Consider the following 23,334-nt stretch of genomic DNA (forward strand, 5'->3'; position numbering starts at 1 on the left):
ATAAGGCGTTGTAACCACTGACCCTAAAAAACCCAAACCGAAACCACGACCTAGGCCTCCTGCGCTATTACAGAAAAATTGTATATCTTCATTCGACAACCAAAAGCGGTCATGAAAAAACGATACGCCGTGAAATATATCTCAAAGAACCAGAGCCACATAGACATATATAACCTCACTGCTTTTTTTTAATTCGAACATATGGAATTAATGAGATGTCTGCAAAATGGGCGCCCGGCCATAATGGCCCTGCAACAATTTCCTTCAAAGTTTCCTAATCTTTCTGAGTATAGCCTGGATTTTAGATAACACCTCCTTGACTTTATCCTCTGGGATCGTAACCACCATTTGCCTAGTGTCTATTTCCAAACCCAGAAAAACAAGAACTTCCAATTAGCTTTCCGTCTTATCAGAAGCCATGGGTACATTAAGTTGATCCATGATGTTTTCAAATATGTTCATCACCTGCGAACAAGCGGATCTTGACCTATCTCCATCTAGGAAATCATCAAGGTAGTGTTATCAACAAACCCGATGACAAACGACAGTTAACACAATGTTCTAAAAACATTGCGAAACGTTCAAATGTTGCGCAGCTGATCGACGCACCAAAAGGCAAAGTGTTATCAATGTAAAAGAAGTCTTGAAAATGGAATCCTAATAGCGGATAATGTTGAGGTTTTATTGGAATGAGTTTAAATGCATTTTTATGTCCATCTTAAACAAGTGATAGACTTGGCTCAGCTCTTGTATAAGCTCCACCGCTTTATCAAAAGTGGTTTAATGCACAGATGTCAGATGAGGATCTATGAAACCATTAACAGGGGTGCCATGAGAGTGGGATAAATGGTGGATCATTCTGAACTAATTCGGGGCTTTTTTTTGGAAACCAAACCGATAGGCGACACTATAAAGTGGCTGATATGTAAGGTCCTGCTACTCGGCCTTCCGTAATTCCTTTGTTAATTGTTTGCTGTATTATATGCGGATTTGACACTGCTGATTTTAGTTATTTTGACATACGCTCCTATCTGGGGCCTTGGCAATATAGGCTACAACCTTGTGTGAAACCGTAAAGCAAATATTCGGCCTCGGACTCGTTATAATTTGAAAGAAGTGTTAACAGTATGTTAGGGTTGATGGGGGATGGGTCAATTTCGGTCGCATTCGAAAAACATGGAAGAAAACCGAATCTAACGGGGGATATTTGGTATCGTTTGTGGCCGAGTGCAGTGGGCTGCCGGCTGGCTTTCCTGCATTTGGCACATAAGTGTAAGTTTTTGCAGTTCGTCCAGAGACAATGACCCGCGTAAAAGTAATTGCACACCAGAGTTTTACGCTAGGGATATCGCGGACTAACACACAATGCCACCAGATATCGTTGTTGATATGTGCCTGGACGCTGGTTCGATTGCTTGCCGTAGCCGAAATTGTTCATCGTAAGCGCGCCACGCGAAGCCGCCTTGGCGTGCGGCGCATTCTCTTATGTCGCGCGTATATTTGAACAAACCCAGGGTTGCGTCTTTTTGCGGATATAAACACTGCACCATATGATGAACGCGTCAGTCCATTTCTCGATAATAGTCACCTTATCCTTGTATTCTTTCGGACGCGTCTCAAGCCGGCCGTCATTGGAAATATGTAGAGTGGCTCCGCCACAAAGGTCGGATAGCTTGACCGAGCAAATTAACAGAAGCGCAAGGTTAACATAGTCGCCGTCAATAATTTGGCATTTTAGTGATTCTGGCACACGCGCGGCAACAACATCGCCCGCCAGCCAGGCGCATGTTAGTAGGGACGTTTGTATGCTCTGCTTATTGCGCTACGCTAAGGTTAGACGTAGTGTCCTGTAATGTCTGTACATTGCTACTTCTTGCCTCACCACACCCTTTTGCTATATTAGACTCCCTTATTAAAGATTCGAAATCAATGACCCATTTGGGCGGTTAAAGTGCTCCCTTTACCTCCATCATTGCGTTGTTCAGGCACCTCTGCTGTTCTGTCCGGGTCGACTTCGTCCGTCTTCTCTTTACTCCCTTTCCGCGTCCCGGCATCGCAAGATGCTTATCAAAATATTTTGATTTATTTAGATAGTGTTTTTGAATTGTAGCGCCCGCTACAGTATCGCCAAACCGAAAGAACTAACGCGAGATCTCGTCACGTAGTCCAAATTTCTCTCGTTTCCGGCGAGAATAAAATATCGTGGATAACGATGGCAAGCAAATGTATCCGAATGTCGTAGAAACGGCTTTATGTAGCTAAGTAGAGAGAACTATTTCTTAGAAAATAATTTCAATCATATTTATGCAAACATAATTGCTATTATAAGAGATAAATTTTAAAAAGCGTGATACGAATACATTTATATATTCCAAAATCATGATGAAGGATTTTTAACTTGAACATAAGAAAAATAAATGAGGAGACAGAAACACTGACAGTAAAATAATGCTTGAACATACATATTTCAGAGAAATGTTAACAAACCATATTTCAAGGAAACAAAGACAGAACATAAACATTCAGTAAAATAATTATCATCCATAGAGATCTCAGTAAAATAATAACAGAACATTTGGATTTCAGTGAACTATTAACACCACATAACCTACAATCTTAAACGAGAACACCAGATGTGCCTATCGTTTTTAATCAGCCATTCTTTATACTATCATAATTATCATATTTGATTAACTAATATGAAAGAATAGATGATTTAAACAAGTGTTCTCACTTATATACATGTATCAGTCATGATTTTTAATTTAATGCAAAATGTTGGTAACTTCACCGATATTAAGAGTGACAATACAATTTGCCATATTCCATCACGCAGCGCTGTGGTCTGCGTTGCACTGGCGAAGGTACAGGCTAGCATCATGGCTGTAAAAACAGGAAGCATGGATTAAAAATGTGTTCACGATCTAGACTGATAATGATAGTGAATGAAAGCCCTTATCGTATAATTTACAAATGTGTTTACTCATATTTATCTTAATGATTAATCCGCTTTACTCGGAACATATTCAATGTAGTTCGATGACATCAAATGGAAAAGAAATAGTCGAGAAACTATCCGAAATCCAATGCCCAGAGCGATCAAGGGATTTCTGAATGCAGCATCCATCTTATTTGGAGAAGTGGTTAACTATATGAACTTTAGAATAGCAAAATAAAAAAAAAACGCTTATCAGTTTCAATCAGAAATCAAGCGCATAGTATTAATGTTTTGTAATGTCCAGCGATAATCAAAGCAGTAATCGCCGTATCTGAAACTTGTTCATCCCATACCTTCGTCATTTCCGGTAAGGAGCGCAACTATTCTGTGCCAGTTTAACTTTTTATTGAAAGGGTGTAAAGATTATTGTACCAGTGCATTTAAAAAGTGTAAAAGGGGCTTCAGTTTCCAAGCAGTACGCTTCCTTTTCCTTAAGGAATGTTTGGCATGACAATCCCCTGCTGTGCATTTCCTTATTGCACTTTCCGACCATTTTGTACTTAAATCAGAGCACTTCTTTATTAAAAATAGGCCAGTTTCAACAATCTGTTCCTCGAATTTCAATCTGCCGTGTGACGAAGCACTTTGCAAAACAACACATTCCGACGTAGCTTTTATCTTAAATCACTTCGGTTTTTGACAAATACAATGCTTTCAAATCAAAAGTATTACGATTTTGTTTAAATACATCGAAGTTAATGTTGAATTGCAAAATATGATATACAAGCATGCAAAACAATGCAAAGAATAAAAAAAAGATAAAAGGCCGCCTGACGGACCACTGTCAAAGTGCAAATCCTGAACGGGTTGGCAACGTGTTTGAAAAAACTTAAAGAGGCTGCACTCCGTATGGTGAAATAGCGAAAAATAAGAAAACTGTCGAAAACTGACATAAAAATCGATGTGTACAATGCATTGAAACTTACTAGCTGAAGTACCATATAGTTTACAATTAATTTATTTTCGCAGTTTTTTCGTATTTTTCCATTTATTACTAGGTATGTCTACCTAGTAGAATTCATTCCTCATGCGTGATTGGCTAGTCGATGTTATCAAGTGATATTACCAAGTTAGGTATATAGCTTCAATATTCCAACTGTTTAGGGTAAGCCTTCGTAGCACAGTGGATACAACGATGGACTGCAATTTTTGCAAAACCGGTTCGAACCAGGTCTCCGACACAGATTTTCTTTACATTTTGGTATTTTTTACAATTATGATATCAAAGAGTAAAACATTTTATAATAATTTTATGAAATAATAATCCTGAGATTCGTTACAGAAAAAAACATTTTTGGGTACCAATCTGGTGTGTATTCCCTTTAATCCCTTATCAAATTCTGGTAAAATAGGTAGGGCACTGTGCTATGTTTCATTAAAATGATGAAGAAATAAAAGCTTACCTTTTACCTTTGTTTTCGGCCTTATGCGAAGCAAAATATTGCCGTCCGGCATAGCATTATTGCGTCACGTATTACGTGCTATACACACACTGCGTGTCAATGCATTAAAAGAGTTGACGAATCATTTAAAAAGGGTTAAGAACAGACCAGAACAAATGATGTTTAATACAAACTATAACATAACGCAAGATATAACAATTATAATAGCGTAGCTATTATAATCAGTAAAGACTTGTCATAATCTATAGTATTAATGAAGATATTTGGACAATTATAAGTTTAAATTATCTGAGATCTCGACGTACTGATCAAACAACAAAATATATCGGAAAATGAAAACAGCTACATTTTATGTGTAGAAATGCTACATTACATCAGCAGTAAAATGTATATTTTTGTCCATGCGAAATTGATTAAATCGATTCAAACACTGCGACTTTCATTAAGAACGCTGACGCAAGATGAAAGTAATTTTATGGCATTGCCAAAACAAAGTATAAGCAAGAAATCTTGGAAAGAAACAAGATATATTTGCTGCTTAAAAAAAGAAAGCAGTCATTTAGTCGAACGTTTAAAGATAAACCCCGTACAATACCACAGCATCAACGTCATTGACATAAAACAACAAAAAACAAATACTATCACAAACCAGAAACATGGAACAACAACAAAACTCCATAAAACTCACTACATATATAATATATACAGCTAGGGTGTTAATCAAGAATTATTAGGTACCGCATCGGAACGGTCAGTAAAATGACTTGGGATTTAAACCAGTTTGTGTGCACTCTTATCCCACTTTTCCCTAATAAAGTAAAAACGTAAATGGTTAGTCTTATTAAAGTATACAAATTAAAGATAAAACAAATAATTATAAAACTAAGGTTAACCCCAATTCTATAATTAGGGATCCCAACTCTATCTGCAGGTACTCTTCAGTACCTTTATAATATGCATTAAGCTTTCAAAGAGATTATGCAGTTACTGTTTTAAACTACAAAAATCCTTCACAGTCTGCCTTAGCAAAGAAAAGGTTCAAAACTGTGATCTTCGAGTTTCATTATGAAAAGCACCATTGAACTAACTCTGGAAATAAACAAAGAGAACACAATTTAAAGCAAAACATATATATAACATATATTTGTGTTATCTTCTTCAATATGATCAAGGTAAGTGAAATAAATTGAGGACATACACGGAAACATTCCGAGTGAACCAAAAACGAATGAAAAGAAGCGGTTTTAAAGATAACACGAATCTGCAAATTTCTGATGAAATGAAATAAAATTACTGAGCGCCATGTTCAACTGTATATTTGTTTGTAATAAATTGATCCTCAAAAACCTAAACCCAAAAGAATCTTCAAAGTATTTCAGTTAAATACACGGCATAAATAAGATCCCAACAGTTCATTGAGTCTTTCTCCGCAAACAGCTGCTGGAATCATTCTAATTTTATAATCTTTTTTATTAAATACTTAAACGTTTACATTTGCGGCAATTAGTATATTAATAGCAAGGCCCATAACTTGGATTCAATGATTGACAATTAATTTCCCTTGTTCGACTGAAAAATACGAACAAGCGTCAGCGTTAAGTAAACGGTCTTCTAGTTTAAAATTTATATAAAACACGATCGCATGCAACGAAAAAGGGCCTGCGGTTATCGCTCTAAGGAACTTCTAGCTTTCCTTTTAATGCGTCTTTCTACAAATACCATCTAGAAAAATATTTCCATTAAATGTTATCAATCTTTGAGCCTAAATCCATTATATGCCATTTTTACAGCAAATAATTTCCATTGAAACATAATCCGTCATCGCCTACGAGTTGTTCTAGAAATACAAGTAATTTTCCCATCAGAAAATTGCCAGGTACACTTTTGTGTAATGCATTAGAAAATTGCTTTGAAAAACGGCAATAAATAATAAAACAAATACGAAATGTCGTACGATGAACTTAAAAAATGAGCTGTTTTTTTCGTTGTTTCAGTGTTTAAAATGTTATAGATGCCGAAAAAACGTTTTAAGTAGGAAAACAGATTTAGTTAACGTCTTAAGTGGCGAACCATCATGCTCATCATACTTTTTATTGAAATCATGCAACTATTCTTTAGTGATATCATGCAACTACCCTTTATTAATATCATGCAGCTACTCTTTATTGAAATCATGCAACTACCCTTAATTGATAATATGCATCTACCCTTTTAAATATCATGCAATTGCCCTTTATTGATAACATGCAACTACTTCTCATTGATATCATGCAACTACTTTTTAGTGATATCATGCAACTACTTCTTATTGATATCATGCAACTATTCTTTAGTGATATCATGCAACTACACTTTATTAATATCATGCAACTACCCTTTATTGATAACATGCAACTACTTCTCATTGATATTATGCAACTACTTCTTATTGATATCATGCAACTATTCTTTAGTGATATCATGCAACTACTCTTTATTGAAATCATTCAACCACCCTTAATTGATAATATGCGACTACCCTAATTTATATCATGCGACTACCATAATTTATATCATGCGACTACCCTAATTTATATCATGCGACTACCCTAATTTATATCATGCAACTACCCTTATTTATATCATGCAACTACCCTTATTTATATCATGCAACTACCCTTATTTATATCATGCGACTACCCTTATTTATATCATGCGACTACCCTAATTTATATCATGCAACTACCCTTATTTATATCATGCAACTACCCTTATATATATCATGCGACTACCCTAATTTATATCATGCGACTACCCCAATTTATATCATGCGACTACCCTTATTTATATCATGCAACTACCCTTATTTATATCATGCGACTACCCTTATTTATATCATGCGACTACCCTAATTTATATCATGCAACTACCCTTATTAATATCATGCGACTACCCTAATTTATATCATGCAACTACCCTTATTAATATCATGCGACTACCCTTATTTATATCATGCAACTACCCTTATTTATATCATGCGACTACCCTTATTTATATCATGCAACTACCCTTATTTATATCATGCGACTACCCTTATTTATATCATGCAACTACCCTTATTTATATCATGCAACTACCCTTATTTATATCATGCAACTACCCTTATTTATATCATGCGACTACCCTTATTTATATCATGCAACTACCCTTATTTATATCATGCAACTACCCTTATTTATATCATGCGACTACCCTTATTAATATCATGCGACTACCCTAATTTATATCATGCAACTACCCTTATTAATATCATGCGACTACCCTAATTTATATCATGCAACTACCCTTATTTATATCATGCGACTACCGTAATTTATATCATGCAACTACCCGTATTTATATCATGCAACTACCCTTATTTATATCATGCAACTACCCTTATTTATATCATGCAACTACCCTTATTTATATCATGCGACTACCCTAATTTATATCATGCAACTACTTATTTATATCATGCGACTACCCTAATTTATATCATGCAACTACCCTTATTTATATCATGCAACTACCCTAATTTATATCATGCGACTACCCTTATTTATATCATGCAACTACCCTTATTTATATCATGCGACTACCCTTATTTATATCATGCGACTACCCTTATTAATATCATGCAACTACCCTTATTTATATCATGCGACTACCCTTATTTATATCATGCAACTACCCTTATTTATATCATGCGACTACCCTAATTTAAATCATGCAACTACCCTTATTTATATCATGCAACTACCCTTATTTATATCATGCAACTACCCTTATTTATATCATGCAACTACCCTAATTTATATCATGCAACTACCCTTATTTATATCATGCAACTACCCTTATTTATATCATGCAACTACCCTTATTTATATCATGCAACTACCCTTATTTATATCATGCGACTACCCTAATTTATATCATGCAACTACCCTTATTTATATCATGCAACTACCCTTATTTATATCATGCAACTACCCTTATTTATATCATGCAACTACCCTTATTTATAACATGCAACTACCCTTATTTAAACCATGCAACTACCCTTATTTATATCATTCAACTACCCTTATTTATATCATGCAACTACCCTTATTTATATCATGCAACTACCCTTATTTATCATGCGACTACCCTTATTTATATCATGCAACTACCCTTATTTATATCATGCAACTACCCTTATTTATATCATGAAACTATGTGTGTGCTCAGTTGTAATTGAAACGTTATCTTTTATTAATTTCACGACGGGGAGCTGAACGCATGCGTATTACTACTTTTATGGATGTTAATGCTGTTGTTTTGTTCTCTATTATCGCCAGTTAAGTAACTGTCTTAAATGTGTCATGTTAAGTAAGACATATTAATTTGCGCTTATTAGATGTAGATGATACATTACCGGGTTTCAGGGGTTTACAGTTATAATAAAAAGATATTTTTCTGAGACTGTAGCGCTCTAATTATTTTAAAGATAATATTGTCAATACCATCCCTACTGCTACATTCTGAGTGTATTTATTATACTTTCAATGTGAAGCCGCGCTCTCACAGATTTACCAATTTTACAACTTTATTTTTATTTTTTGTCTTGGACAGAGCAAATGTTTGCATAAATATCTGTAAACCAATGATTTAAGATTGCTGACAAAAATCAGATCGTGGCTTTTCATATTTCCATTCGAATATTAATGTTTTATGGCTTAAACAGTTACTAACGGTTTAAGAAAAATGCATAAATTTAAATATAAAAATCTGCGATCTTATTGTTTGTCATCAGTCTTATATGACTTGTTTACATGGATTTTCGCAAAAAAAATTGGCTCGTTCCAAGACAAAAAAATAAAAAAAGTTGTCAAAACGTTCAATCTGTGAGAGTGCAGCTTTAAGACTGAATAGATGTACACCGAACTACTGGTTGATATGATATTTATGTGTTGATGTTTTTATGCTCATGTCAGATATTGGAACCTACCTGTTTCCTTTTTTTCTACCTGTGTATCTTTTATCTGGCGAACATTCTACATGATATGTTACATAATTGTTAAGGAATACAGTCATGTAGATGTAGTCAATAACGAATGTTAAATGTAACATTTCTATCTCATTTTTTTTATCAGGCGTCAATTTGCGCGCGTGGACCACCTGCTGTAAATGAAGTCAGCGGAAGAGAATAATGTTATTGTTCCACGCAAAGCGGGAAAAGCAGTTTGAGGATTTCAAGCGTCACTTGTCATAATGTCACTCATTCTTTTAAAATAAAAAGCTGATATACAGAATGAATTTAAAACACAATGAGTGGTGAGTGCTCTATTCTACTGACATGATTGTCTCAATATTGTTGTTATCTATAAAATATTTCTCTGAAAGTGAATTATTGAAATTCGGGTTTCTAGTGTCTAACAAAATTGTCACTCACTATAACGGTTTGCTTCGTTTGATATTGTGGTGATAAACATATGTGTGTTGTTGAGCACTCCGCTTAAGTGGTATTGTGAACAATGGATGTTCTTAATTATTTATTATTCATGCTAACGAAATGGAATCCTCAGCTTTATCGAGAAAGGGGAAGCATACTGGTTGAGAAGCAGTTTCCGACGGAAAGCAGTTTCCGACAAATCGCTTTTTCGCGTACCTTCCTTAGATCTTCATAAAGAATGTACTGCAATTCAGCTATATGGTAACTAGGCAATCAAAAGTTGAAATTCTTACCGAGACACGTAAGAAACTTTTATTATTATTTAATGTTTAATGTTTATTTTTCATTTTGTACACAAACTTGCACGTGGGGGATCTGCACGCGCAGCGTATTGCGCATGCGTGTGAACCTAATTTGCATATCTATGCATAGCTACAAGGTTTTCCTTAATTGACTTATAAAAACGATGATCATTGTGTACATATTTGTGAACACTGGTGTCATGCTTGTTTCGCATCCACATTCACTTAAATGTATACAAACACAAGTTTCCATCAGAAATGAATAAAAAAATCATTGATATTCAGTATCTGCCTGATTTCGATTATGAATTGAATGTCGTAAATTTTAAGGTTTAATTTTTTTGTAAATGCTGAAAAATTAAATAACATTTCTCTTATTACAGTCTTATATTTAGTTTATTAAATAAACGGATAATAAAAACACACAACAGTCACCTGAAATATGCCCCGCATTCAAATTGTCGGAAACTGCTTCTCATCACAAGCTAATCAGAACAACGTAAGTACCCTCTTTGCGCCCCTATTAGATACACTATATGTGATGTCACACATGTTAGAAATATATCGACAATAGCAACTTGAGCTGTAGTTATATAAAATGTGAAAACTTTTAGTAGATATTTAAACACGTATAAATAATCCAATAAAAACGTTTAAAAACTGTCGGAAACTGCTTCTCAACCAGTAGTGAGGTATCTAGCAGAAATATCACAGCGCGTTTTCGCGCAGATGTCAAATTTAAATGTTAAATTATAAACGCGATGGTCATTACATTAAAATTACAGGTTAAAGGTTTTATGTCACCTGTGAAAAAAATCCGTAATAATTAACAACTGATGAAATATATATTTTAAATTATCATTTTCAACAACAATTGTTCATTTTATAAATATTTATAAGGCTTGAGGGATTTAAACAGGGTACGTCAAAAGCTAGGTTTGACTACAAGTCACCCCTAACTCAATGCTACCGGAATAGTAAGGACGATGCACCTGTTGTACTAAAGGTATGAATGAACCTAATAAGAGACGACTACAAACGCGACAATACTTTACGTAAATGCGTAGAAAAAAGAAGCTGAAGACCTTAACTCAATTTAATACATTACGGAAGTCATATATGGATTAACAGATGGCTGAAGCTGCCAGTAAAAATAAATGAGCTACTGTTTATCGCAGACTATTGACACGTTAAGCAGTTCACATATGTGATAAAAAAAGACCGCAGCTGTTAGGTTTCATCATTATTCACGGTGGAAGTTCTTTATTACCGTGGATAGAGCTCTTAAATGCGGGATTTATGGTCTATATTTCACAAAAATTCTCCAAATATTAAGAAAGTTATCTTTAAAAACCTTACCTGAATCGAGACTTGTTGACATTTATTGCCGTGCACTTTACCAAATAAGTCACGTTGGTTCTCCACCGTGTTACAGTACTGTTAAGACCAAACTTGACATTTAGTGAACTTCTTGTTAAATATCAGTTCACCATCAGTGCACTTCGTAGTGCACTAGGGTAAGACAAGGGGAAGACCACGGAAAGACTAAATGTAGACAAGGGGCTGACCAGATAAGGCTTCTTCAGTCTGTCATAAAAGCTATATTTACAGTGAAACTTAGAATGATGTGTGTAGTTTAAACAGATGTTTTAATGCTAATAGAATAATTATAATCCATTTGGACCTTTCATGTAATTAATATAGATTTATTAAATTAAATAACTGATGTTGTTGTATAAAAAAGAAATTGTCAAAACAAAGATATTTAAACGTTTTTTTTTGTTTTCTTTATAAATATGCTTTGCATTATTTTGATATTAATTGATAGGTATAATGATATAACTTTGGTTCTGGGTTAAAGGGTTTCATCTTCAAACACTTATTGAACATAACGATTAAATGAATTCATGAGCCTTTATTTAAACTTTTTCACAAGGTGATAATTACAAATTGTTCGTTATTTGAAATAGTTAATCATCAAAGTTCATGCCTTATTGTTCCAAGCTCAAACTGAAATTGTTGTGCCGTTGTTGATTCATTCAAAGGTTATATAAACCAAGATTTTCTTCCATCTATTCTAAAACTTTCAATTTTATGTTTATTTTTGTTTAACAAATGTACTATGATTTAAGGTGACAGCCTAGCAGCAATCATTATCAAATAAGTACACCATTAATTATAATAGTATATTTTCTAAATTGTACCCAGATTTATTAATTGCATTTCTGATTTGAAACACATAATAAATAAACAAATATTTTAGAGGTTTTGTATAATTGGTTCTGCTGCGACATTATTAAATGAAATACTGTCCATTGAAGGCTACCCTAAGCCTTCTTTAAGTGCCCCCCATAGTACACAATTCTGTGTATTGATCTTTATCTTTATTGCCTCCTGCTGTCTATCAAATCTCAGATCTGTCAGTGTTTGACTTATTGTTTCATTTTGATAACTTTTTAAATCATATTAAAAGCATTATAACAATGCTTTAGAGTAAGAATAAGAGTAATGTTCGATATTATTAATAATATCCCATTTATATGATTTATATCATACACCATGAATGTATTTAATGTTACTTTATTTGTTTATTATTTACTTCTCATCTGTCAAATTAATACATTGGCTATGCATGTATCGTTTATGCAAGAGTATGTTGTGTATTAATAAGACAATGCTATTTTCTACTGTCACCTCCAAATGGTCCCGAGCCAATAAACAAATACACAGGAATTTGGCCCTGCAATGACAGCAGTGCAATAAACCAGGGATACACAGCAGAGAATTAACATGACAATCTTCTTAAAACTAGGCCTTTGAAGGAAACTCAATAAATGTTTTACAAATTTGGTTTTAGAGAAGAGATGGTAACAAATATGTTTTTATAAAAGATGGAAAATAGTTTATAATTTATGTTGCAACTGCATTATAAAATAAAAATATTATTTCTTTACGACACTTTTCATCATTTGTTAATCAAATTGTTAAGATGTTTGGGTAGAGATATTTAATATTTACCATGCATATCATGTATTTTAACATCAAATAGCAAGTTTAATAGCACTTATATTCATTGTAATGCCTGTTTAATGGTTGGATGCATAGGATAATTCCCTTTTTTGCCACTTTTAATGTAATCACAGCAGGGTTCCTGATACTTCCTGTGTATTGTTTATTACCTCGACCTATCGGGGCTAACATTGTTACAATGGGTAATCTCATTACAAAAATATGAATAAGCATTTTATCATTTTCTGAAATTCAATTTTAATGCCTGGTAAGTGGGCCATTTGGTAGGATAATTCCCTTTTGTGCTCTTTTTATAGATAAAGATAAATAGATACATTCAGTATCAAATGCTTAAACTAGGCTTTTAAGATGTTTATTTATGAAAAGTAATGAAAATAGTCGTGAATATAGTTAGTAACATCTATACAGGAAAGTTACAGACAATTGCAAATTCATTTAAATAAGTATTTATAAACTTTTTGATGAAGTTATAATGTAATGCATGTATGAAAAAGCTGTTTCTGAAGAAATAGCCTGAGCTTCTATTTTTAAATCTAATTAAGGGTGAGGTATTTTTTATCAACACTTCTTCTTTTAAATTACAATTACCTTTTTCATCATAAACATTGGTTTTGCATTCACAGTTTGAATATATAATAGTGCTGTTCACTTATATACTTAGGATTCAGAATTATTATATTGTAATCACTAATTGACTTTAATTAAATGTCTGAATTACCAAAAAAATGTTTGGATGTTACAATAGTAGCACAATTATATGTATAACAACCCTATTTTCAAATATTGGCTTACATAGAAATTTATTGTATTTATTTAAGAAATGTTTTATTCTTATTTCACCTACATTAGAATTTAACTAATGACAAATATGACAAGTAAATGATGGGTAGAAACCCCTTGTCTTTAGTTACTGGCCCATTAAATGATGAACATGATAAAGTCATCAATAAATGCAGTGTACTAAAATGTTTTGTCACAAGTTAAACAATGAACTACTAGAGAAAGTGATCTTATCAGTAAAATTAAATCAATATAGTAAGGCCAATCTGAGTGGACCAGGAAAATCAATACTGGCTTATCTAATAAACTACAGACTACATTAGTTTATCAATAGTGCACAAATTGTTCACTAATAGTGCACTCCTAGTGAACAAGAGTGTAAAGTTTGGTCTTAATAGTACTGTATTTACTACCTTTCTGTGTTCTCCAGTAAGTTCAATATCATGATTCAATGTTTTGTGGGAATTATACTACGGACTGTACGGGGACATGAGTATGGTAAAAAGGGGACTCTCGCGGCCATCTTTGGCGATTTCCCGCGTTAGCGGCCATGTTTAGCGATTTCCCGCGTTAACGGCCATGAGGACTCTCGCGGCCATATTTGACGGTTTCCCGCGTTAGCGGCCATATTTAGCAATTTCGCGCGTTAGCGGTCATATTTGGCGATTTCCCGCTCTTAGCGGTTATGCTTGACCATTGTTTGAAATCCAAGACAAAGGGCCATTGTTATTTAGTAAATCGTTAGTAGATAAAACCTGAACTTAGATTATCAGTATTAATCTTTTTGCGATTGAAGTTGGCAGCCATTGTTTTACCGGCTAATATGAGTTATAATTTGACACCATATGACTCAAACAGGAGAATGTTTGATTCCTTTTGGGATGAGAATGGAACTATGCTACCTTGGATCACCGATTTTGAAGCAATTTCCATATACGAATGGTTGCGAGATAGTCATAGACATATGACAGATTTATTAAGAAGTACCAATTTTCAAACCATAGTTGATCAGTACAATAGCCATCAAGAGATTGAAGAATATCCGGATAGATGTAAATTCATTCCCTTTTTAACCGTATATACAGGACTTAAAGACGAGCCCATAGTACGAGAATAATCAACGTCCAAGACATTTTTTTTATTTTTTGGATTGTCAATAGTGGTATATAACAAACCGAACAAATTGGATATTGTAAGTCTGTGCTTTAACAGTTGTCTTAAGTGTTTAAAAAATACAAAAATGGCTCAAGCTCAGATACGTTTTTCGAACGAGTTGCAGACATATTTGAAAGGTTTTGGTTTTGAAAATGTCTCTTGGTCACCAATAAGAAGGGAAAATTTTATTTATTATTATTATTATTTATTTTTTTATTTTTGCAGGTTGAGGACGTGTCTGATGAGCTATTTTATACCATTCCGGTATGTTGCATCAATAACTAAAATATCAGACAAGATTTCAATATTTATTTTCTTATAAGTACAATACAATGCAAATACAAATAAAGTTGATTATAATTGAATTCAAACAATTTGTTTAACATAGATCATACATTTTTATTTATTTTTTATTTATTTTAGGTTACATTTCAACAGTAGAGCAGTAGATAACATCACATGAAATTACATGAAATTAGATGTAATTTGGTATAAAACATAGAAATTATATGTCTTGTATCTTATAATGTCCATAAGCATATGATTTAATTCCATCTTCTAATAAAAATCTTTTGTCATCAAAACTAGATAATCCTACTTTGCTGATTGTTTCCAGATAAATTTTATGGTTATGACTTCTTAATGAATGCATTGTTGAGTGCATTTGAGAATTATTAAATAATACATGTTCATAATCATTAAGAGTTAATGATTTTTAACAACCGCTTTTGATATCCCTTTTGCTCTTTTCTCGTCTATATCATCACACTTAAATGCAATACATTTTCGATCGCAAACCACAATATTCACTAATACATTTCTCATTTGTTTCACATTTCATTTTTCCAATTACTTTTTTGTTGAAGTCACTATATAAAAAATGATCTTTAGGGAAATCTGAAGTGTCAAACAAATGTGAATAGGCCAACATATCTTGGAAAATGTCCGGTGTTGTACATGATACTAAAAATGAATCTGTGTCCGTTAATTCTAGCTCAACGTTGCTACCATACACATTTTTCAAATGATTATAATAAAAATCGTACATGGTATATTTTGACAAATCAAGGATACTCATTCCAACAAAAATTGGTTTATTTAATTTAATTTTTTGCGACTTAATTCAACACCAACAAGGTGTTCAGAAAAAATCCGGTGCATCTTATAAGTGGGTTTGGATGACACCTTCTGTAATCGTTTTTCTGTATGAACATGTTCTACGGACCGATGCTTCCGAAGATTTTCCATGGTTTTTCCTGAAAGTAAACACAATTTTTGGTAAGTAACTTTTCATCATGTTAATCTTTACTCTGAACTGCTCAATATATGTTTTTATGATGGTATCCGTCGTTATCTTAGATACCTGTGTTTTGGATTAGAGATATAAAAATGAGGCCGAAAAATACACTTTTTACTTGCCGGTAGTTATTTTTGGTCAGTTTTACTTTAGGTTCCTAATTGTACATGAGCATTTGTAAGCGTCTGATTGAAGATGAATGAAATACCAAAAAGTAAAACCACGCCTGACAATTATTTAACAGTTGTTTTTGTAGATAAGTATTAGTGGTATGGAAGTGACAATAAATTTATTGTATAAATTACATACGGGCAGGTCATACAAAAATGATAACAATGCAATAATTAACACGAACCCAAAAAAACAAAAAAACAAACCTTACCGAAGACCGAGTTGTTCATGAGTTTGAAGAAGTTCTTCTCGAAAGCAGTCTTGGCTTGTTGTCGCAATTTGGTGTTGAACTCAACGTAGGGTTTCATGAAAGCCTCTTGTTGGAACTCTAATACTTTATGTATTTTTTTCAATTTTAGACCGAGTTGGAGATACAGTTGCAGGTTGCGATAGTGAAGTACATAATTCTGTTTGTTTTCTAAAGTGGTGAGTAATTTTTCAATCTTTGCTCTGGGTGGAAGTTCCTCACTGTTGTGTAATTGTTTCAACACATGTTGAGCATAAGGAGATAATTTTTCATTGGGTGTGAATTTACGTTCCGGAGCTAATGGGTAGTCGTTATGACTGTCATATAAATGTTTTGGATATTCTAGATCTACTTCTAAATTATACCCCTTAGATCCATCCTCTGGTATTTGTTCAGGTTCAAAAGTATCAATTTCTTCCTTCTCTAAAAACTTAAAGAAGCCTGTTGGTAGTTGTTGTGACATACTGTAACCATAAAGATTATTGACATCATAATAAGCTAGAAATGAGGGTTCTTTTGTAGGATCATAATCATTCAAATACTCATTGTTTGCTTTTTTTGTATTTATTTGATATTTGACTAATACCACCTCGAATACCTTTTTCGATGAATAAAATTTGATCAATGTCTGTCATGAGCTCTAGAGTGACTTCAGTCATTTTCAACATTGCCTGCCAGCTCAATCCCGGACTGGTGTAAAAGTGACAAGGGTCTAAACCATAACACTTCAGTGACATATCACGAAAATTTTCAAAAACATCAGTTAATAACAATATGTCTGTTTTTAGATAGAGATCATGGTATTCTCCAAGACTTTTTAGTTTAAATGTTTGATATACTTGCTTTGCATGTTCATAGTCTTCTTTTGATATATTTTCCTCAGTCAATGAAGAGTAAAAATTCTCTATTGCTGGAAGATCAGCATCTTCAAATTTATCCCAGTCAGTCATGAACTCGTAAGGATAAACCCCCTTTCTTAGCAGGAGGTTTCCATGATTTTTGATTTCTGAATGAAAGTGATGGAAAGACTGTGGGCCATTTTGAGCTAAGTTATCTACAAGGGTCCAAAGAGATGAAGGGAGAAACCCCAAAGAGTCAATAAACCTAAGATTTCCAATACTAAAACTGATATACTTTTCAACTGACTGTAGGAAGCAATTGATTTTATCATTTTTAAATGTACCAATGCTTTGACAAAGCAAGTGACCATCAAAATTTTTAAGATTGTGGAAGATCACTGGGATGAAACTGGGTTGTTAACATTGTAAATTACAATTCATATGTGCAGCTCCTATGTATTTCCCACTTGTGTGATCATGATGTCTTGCTTTCTTTTCCTTGTTACCAAATACTTTTTGACATAAACAACATGTGTTTGCTTGATCGAACTGTTTTTCTTCACTTTCCTTTAAAACTAGGGGTTTGATATTTTGCATATTTTGCTGTATTTCATGACTTTCTCGTAAAAGACATTCTAACAATTTTTGGAGTGCATCTGGACCTCTGTGGATAACAGTATCTTTGGTTAATTTTGAATCAGTTGAAATAACTTTATATCCAAAGGAACAGGGTTCTAACAATTGATTTTTTGATGTTGAAGCTGTTTGGTTTTTAGTCTCTATTGGTTTATTTAATGTTTCAAAATCAGCCACAATAACATAAAGGACACGCAGTGTTTTTTCATAATCTTTAAATTCAAGAAAGCAGTCTGCTCCTGATGGAAGTTCAATTTTTTGAGCATCATGGACTTGACAGTATCAAAGGTGATCATCTAATAAACTTTGTTTACTAAATCCATGGAGGCAATATCGACAATAATAATATGCACGATGTCCTTTCTTACCATGACTAAGAAACCTGTTTATGTTTTTTATAAGCACATAATGTGAACTGTTTTCTGATTGCAAAAGCAATAAGTCAATATGATGGAGTCTGTTTTGGCAATTTGTAATGCGTAGTGGAAGAACATCATTGTCTTCAAAAGTAAACACATTTACAGACAAAAATGGGTTTTGCTTCTCAAATTGATTTATTTGATTCAATGACATTGGAAACAGCAGACCTTTTGTGTTTAATTCATTTTCAAATTGTTCATAATCACTCACCAGAGGGGAATCCAAGGGATGAAGAGATGCTAAACAACACCATAGAAAGCACTTTTGGTCAAGATTTCTTATGTTTAGTAAACTTTGATAGTTAATAAGAGGCTTTGGTAGCTCTACAAAACTAGATCCGGACACTGGAGAATATTTCACAGTGTGCACAGTTATACTTAATACTTGTTTGAGAACCCACCCAGAGCTTTCTCTTATGTACTTTTCAAAACTTTCAAACATTTTTTGAAATGCTTATTTAAGTTGTTTTCATCAAATGTTATCAAATTTAAACTTCTATAACTCTTAGATCTAAAATGTGGAGTTGATGTATTGTCTCCATCTTTTGTGTGTTTCACTAGCTCAACCTGCACTGATAAATACCATTTAATAGGATACAATTGAAGTCTTTTTTCTAAAATATTTTGAATGTTTTTATTGGCATTGGCTAAAAATGCCAACAGATCATATTGTTCATATTGATTTGGTTGTATGGTGAAATCTTGAATGTTTTCATTAATAGCATGTTCATAACTGTGGTTCATTGTTGTAGATGATGGTGCTCTTGCAGTGGAAGTTGGTGTTGATGATGGTGTTGAGGATGGTGTTCTTGCAGTCGAAGATGGTGTAGATAATTGACTGTAGTTGTGTTCATTTTGAAGGTGCGGACTTGGAGAGAGCGGTGTTCTTGCAGTAGAAGATGGTGTACATAGCTGACTGTAGCTGTGCTCGTTCTGAAGTTGTGAAGTGGTGAGAAGTTCTGTTGTATGATCTACATTGCTTGTTGAAGAGGAGCTTTGGGTGTCGCTGCTTGGAGGTATTTGATTATATGGAGTTATTTTTCCACCAGTTTGTTGATGTTTTCTAGACAAGTGTTTTTTAAGATAATCTTTTCTTTTAAATTTGTCTCCACAAACTTCACAATTGTAAAAACTTTTGTGTGTGAGCGCATGAGATATCAAAGAAGTCTTGTTCTTAAAGTGTTTTCCACAAGTATCACACTCAAATATTTTTGAATCCAATTTTATCCTTTTTTGTCTCTGATATTCCTCATATTCATACGCATATTTTGAAGTAAGGTAATCACTAAAACTTTGATCATCCATGTTTGAAGGTTTATGTTAAACTGATCCCACTTCAAGTCAGAAATGCTTTAAATAATTCTACCTTTTCCCGCTTATACATTGTAAACGAGCCACTTTTCTTGGGTTGGTTTTTTCCTAACAATAGCTTTTGTCTTTTTAAGCTCAATTTTCATTTTTTTCTTTGGTGATTGTTCTGTCTTTGTAGTTGTTCTTTTACGACATTTTGTTTCTAATAATTATTTTGTAGTAGGCCATGCTTTTTCAAAAACAATATTTGATCGTTTTACAAACTTTTTTTTCTTTGGATTTAAAAGTTGTCCTCCTTTTTGATGTGAAGTATCCTTAATATCTCTTGTATCACCATTCAATTTATTATGTATTGATGATTGTTCCAATTTTTTATGATGAAACTGGTTATTGTTATCACTTTTTGTATATTCCTTCCTCATATGTTCATATTTTGATTTTGAAATCAATACTAGTTCTTGAGCCATGACGCACAAGGTTGTATCAATAAAATAAATTGCTTAAAACTTTTTAGGAGGAGAGCTCTTCTCTTTTTTTGTGATAGCCCTTTTACCACAAACTTACGAATGACATTCCTATATCTTTTCAATGACTTTTTGATATTGTCGGAAATTTTTAGATTTCCAATGAGAATATTGTAAACCACTTCCACAATCACACTCATTTGTGATTTTGTTAATGCTTTTATCAGCATTTTTTGTTGATTTTCACTTGTGTTTAAGTGAAATTTTAAAAAATACTTTTCCTTTTCCATTTTTTCACTCATATTTTTCTTTTTCAGGTCGAACGACAATCAACGTCTGAGAGGGAAATATGTTGGTGCGCAATTTATACAACTTGTTTGAATGTGGGCTTACATCAACGAGTAAGTAAGAGTATTTGTTTTGTGTTGCTTTTTTTATAGGCATCCATAAAATATTATTAGAATCGAAATAAAATTGTGATAGGATATGTTCCTTCTGCGTTTTATCCATGTTTAAACATGATCATCGTTGTAAGTAGTTTATATTATGGGACACATGGGTTGTTAATTAAACTAAAGCAAGGAAATGAAAACATGTATAGATATAAATACATTTATTTGAAACTAAACATGTATAAAATAAGTCAGCATATGATCATACAAGCATATACATACAATGACATACATGTTCATAAAGTGAATTAAATATTTATTTGAAACATGCAAAAAGGAAATTCGTGAAGTAATAAATATAACAAGTCATTTTACGCCACACAATGCCAGAGTTCTTAATTTCTCATGAATTCTTCTTTTGAAGAACAAATGCAGTAAAACACATACAACATTGCATAATATGTCCATTTTGTTGTGTTGTGAATATTCTTTTGCTCAATGTGATGGACGAAACAGTCGATCTTCAATGCGATTGATTGTCAACACCATTCTTTTCAGTTTTTCACACCACCGCTCGGTTTTCATTATCTGCAGATAGTCATTGCTCTCTAGCAAAAGTTTGTGTAAATCAATCATTTCAGAGGAAATGTTTGAAATGCGCACAATTTCTTCCCAACTTTGTACTATATTTTTTTTTTCATTAACTGCGTTTAGCATGTCACTAAAGTAACGTTCTATTTTATGTTCATCATCATCAGGGTCTGTATCCATGATACAATCGTGATCTTTTTGAGATGGGAGATCCATCTGGCAACCATAGCAAAGTTGTCTAGTCACCATACCCATAACCTCACACAGTGCCTTCGCATATACAAAGTCAAAGTACGATTTCATTAACGTGACACATGTAGAAACTGGAGTATAAATCTCTGTAGTGTCCATAACATTCGTTTTGGAGTCACAATGCTCATTTTCATAAATATCTTGAGATAGTTCACTGCAATCCATGTTAAGTTTCTCTGCTGCGATATGATCACATCAAATGTCGATGAAACACTGAATGTTTGTGCTATGTTGTATGTCTTTTATAGTTACATATGGTAACGGAAAAAATTCAAATTTGAATTTTCAGATCATCCGGGGATATCGCCATATTGAAAAACCGCCAGAGGTTCGGTCCACGTCCATGGTGCTCGGGATGAGTCATTGGAGGACGAAGATCGGGTGTCCTTATGATTCCATGAAATATCGTTTTTATGATGTCCAATTATGTTCAAAAATAAACAACTTGTAGAATGTGTTCTATGTTCTAACAACGACTCGTCTACTTTCTGCCACTGATGTAATCGCAAACCGCAAGAAAAACACTCTACTGTGTCATTTCTGCCAGTATAATAAAATCCTGCTGAAGATAATTGGAACTTGTTTGGTTCTATTTGAGGTGACCACATGTTGAACGTTTTAAGTCTGTCTTGATAGAATAGCATGCTTGGAGAACTATATTCAAACTCTAATAGTTTTGAAGTTGTCATTTCGACTGTCCGTGTAAGAATGAAGCCAACAACTGAACACTTTCCTTCATATCACAGAGAGTTTCAAAAATATCAAATGGTAATTGAAAACTTTGGTGACCCTTTTTAAATATTATTTTAATGCGTCGCTGTCTCTCTTTCACAACTATGACAAATTTATCACCAAGTGTGCATGTAATTTCCCTTCTTATTGGTGACCAAGAGACATTTTCAAAACCAAAACCTCTCAAATATGTCTGCAACTCGTTAGAAAAACGTATCTGAGCATGAGCCATTTTTGTATTCTTTAAACACTTTAGAAAACTGTTAAAGCACAGACTTACAATATCCAATTTGTTCGGTTTGTTATATACCACTATTGACAATCCAAACAATAAAAAAAATATGTCTTGGACGTTGATTATTCTCGTACTATGGGCTCGTCTTTCGTATGTCCTGTATATACGGTTAAAAAGGGAATGAATTTACATCTATCCGGATATTCTTCAATCTCTTGATGGCTATTGTACTGATCAACTATGGTTTGAAAATTTGTACTTCTTAATAAATCTGTCATATGTCTATGACTATCTCGCAACCATTCGAATATGGAAATTGCTTCAAAATCGGTGATCCAAGGTAGCATCGTTCCATTCTCATCCCAAAAGGAATCAAACATTCTCCTGTTTGAGTCATATGGTGTCAAATTATAACTCATATTAGCCGGTAAAACAATGGCTGCCAACTTCAATCGAAAAAAAGATTAATACTGATAATCTAAGTTCAGGTTTTATCTACTAACGATTTGCTAAATAACAATGGCCCTTTGTCTTGGATTTCAAACTATGGTTAAACATAACCGCTAAGAGCGGGAAATCGCCAAATATGACCGCTAACGCGCGAAATCGCTAAATATGGCCGCTA

Source organism: Mya arenaria, chromosome 13 (genome assembly GCF_026914265.1).
Source record: "Mya arenaria isolate MELC-2E11 chromosome 13, ASM2691426v1".
NCBI classification, from domain to species: domain Eukaryota; kingdom Metazoa; phylum Mollusca; class Bivalvia; order Myida; family Myidae; genus Mya; species Mya arenaria.